Source organism: Octopus bimaculoides, chromosome 12, assembly GCF_001194135.2.
Source record: "Octopus bimaculoides isolate UCB-OBI-ISO-001 chromosome 12, ASM119413v2, whole genome shotgun sequence".
Classification (NCBI taxonomy): Eukaryota; Metazoa; Mollusca; class Cephalopoda; order Octopoda; family Octopodidae; genus Octopus; species Octopus bimaculoides.
Genome location: NC_068992.1, coordinates 62,504,646 through 62,507,326, shown reverse-complemented (window position 1 = coordinate 62,507,326; position 2,681 = coordinate 62,504,646). Strand labels below are relative to the sequence as shown.

The 2,681-nt window shown below is 38.0% G+C and overlaps 1 protein-coding gene across 2 annotated transcripts in view; it reads right to left on the bottom strand.

Moving 5' to 3' along the window:
- The window catches only part of LOC106867563 (acetylcholine receptor subunit alpha-like), a 154,439-nt gene that overhangs the window by 119,469 nt on the left and 32,289 nt on the right, over positions 1-2,681 (bottom strand). The gene's annotated exons all lie outside the window — the stretch shown is intronic.

The following is a 2,681-nucleotide window of genomic DNA, read 5'->3' as shown; positions in this document are numbered from 1 at the left end:
AACCCAAGAGGATACAGGTAATATCGAGTAAGTGCTGTATACCGACTAGTTTTGCCCCAGTCGTTGTATGAACAGGAATGGGGATTATAAGTCGTGTATTAGCGTGTGTATATGTAAATATAAAAATAAAAAGATAAAGAGAGCAATGGTAAGGTTGGAGAAATATTTTATGGATAGAGTCTTACAGCTGTTTCTGGGAAGATCCAGTACTTCCCTTCATCGGAGACAGAAAAAATAAAGGAATCGATTATTATATCCATAGGCGGATAGTTTTAGTATGAAGTGATATAGAGTGTGATGGGCTATACACACACATACACATAAATATATGGAAAGATAGATAAATATACATGTACATACACACACTTTCATGTTAAACATGACCTTGGAACCTACGTTAGATATCACGTGCTGCTGCCGAGAGACCAACTGTGAATATTTTATATTCACGTCTCTTTAACACCAAAGTATTATTCTATTAGACAAACTTCAGATTATTTTATCGTTAAAGGTCAATATATTATATCGATAATCTAATATTTTCCTACATCATTTATGTTTTGCATGATACCGAATATTAGATAAAACTTTACATTTTATCCATCATCCTGTTTGATACTATCACGATCACGTGACCTTTAGTGTACCTTAATCCGGATACCATTCGGATTAACATTTCTGGGTCGAAATTCAATTTATATTTTCGTTATCTCGTTGACCGGAAGTCCGGGTACTGCTAGTTGACGCTACACAGCATGTCAAAACACAGGCGTCCCGAAATCCATTGCTTATACGCCTTGGAAACATCCCACCTGTCCCTTGCAGGTTTCAAGAGTAGAAATCTTTTGGGGCGAATAAGCAAGTCGATTACATCAACCCCATCACTCCACGAGTACTTTAAGTTGGTTACTCCGAAAGGCTGAAAGCAAACTTGGTTTTGAGTGGATTTAAAATCAGCACCAGAAGAAACATTGCTAAACTTTTTGTCCGACGTATTAAATATTCTTTCAGCGGGCCGTCCTCCCGCTAATGTAATATAGTTCTTTCTAAATTTGTAACAAGAACAGTAATTACAAGGAGAGGATGAAGGCGATTAAATCAGGCCCTGGTTTACCAACCCAGAAAGGATGAAAGGCAAAGTCAACCTCGGCGACTATTGAACTCAGAACGGAAAAACAGAAGAAATGCCGCTTAACATTCTGTCCGGCGCGATCCTCGTCCTCCTAGCTCTGTAATGAAACATAATGTACCGTATTTGAAAGCATATAAGACGGACACTTTAAATTTTTTTTTTTTTTTTTCTAAATAAAACGAATATTTCAGAAAAATCACTCCGTGATCTATAGCTTAATAGGTTGCGACTCCCGAAGCATTAATGACTTTAATTCATTAAAAACTTACTTTCCTGCATTTGCGCTGCTGAAATTGAAGTGTTGTATCAGGCTGAAAGAAGGGTCTCTTAGTAATAAGAAACGCATCAACTAGAACTACTCAAAACTTTAAAAGTGACACAGCAGTTTAGAAAAGTGAGTACCATCGCTCTCCTGGGATGAACAAATTCTTGCATTTTATAATTCGTTCTACAATAAACACAAGGCCTGGCATTTGGGGAAGTGGATTACTGGATTACATCGACACCAGTGTTGAACTGGTACTAATCTCATTGGCCCCTAAACGATGAGAGTTAAAGTCCACCATGCTGAAGCAATCTTATTGTACGGGTTATCGCATTGCTGCATTTTTCACTTCCAGCACAATACTAGTAATAGATGCCCAGGCGTAAACATCGATGGTTCAAATTCATTCAACTCTAACTTTCTTGACAGCTCGCGTCTTTTATGTCATCAAATACGGTGATATATACTGCTGTAAGCTGGTTGTCAGACGAACGACCGAGTGCATACTGTTTGAAATTAGATCGGGTAGAAAGAGGGTGGTAGGTTAATTAGTCTGGATTAACATATTTGTTATAATCTATGATTGATAAGCTGATTAGTCGGATTTGCTAATCAGCAAATTACATCTGACACAACATGACCTAAGAAAGTTAAACAAGATGGTGGACGCATTAAATATAGTCTGATGTGTGTATGTGTGAGCATTCTTTTGAATGTGTGTCATTCTGTGTGTATATATATACGTATACGTGTCCTTGTGCGCTAAGTACGCTTCTGCTATTATATAACACACACATGTGCACATGCACGCATATATATATATATATGTGCGTGTGTGTGTGTGTGAACTTGACTATGGCTATGATTGACACCTACATTGCTAGAAATAGAAGCTAAAATGCTCCAATGCAGTTACAAAGCGCGTGACATATACTCTGATAGGACCTGCAAGCGCGCGGAACACCGAGCCGAAACTACCTTAGATTGACCGGTCAATTTCGGCTATTTCCGTAGCCATCTTCAGTAAGGCCAGCCGGTCAGTCTAAGGAACTCTCGATTCGGTGTTCGGGGTGACGGCAGCTCCTATCACGGCATATGTGTTTTGTAACAGCATTGGAGCACTTTAGCTCCTATTTCTAGGCTTCTAAACCAATATTCACCCGCTATTATTTATAGCCTTGTCTCGTGATACACAACTTCAAAAATGACTTACGTAGATAGATAGATAGATGGATAAACAAACAAGCATATATATATATATATATATATATATATATATATATA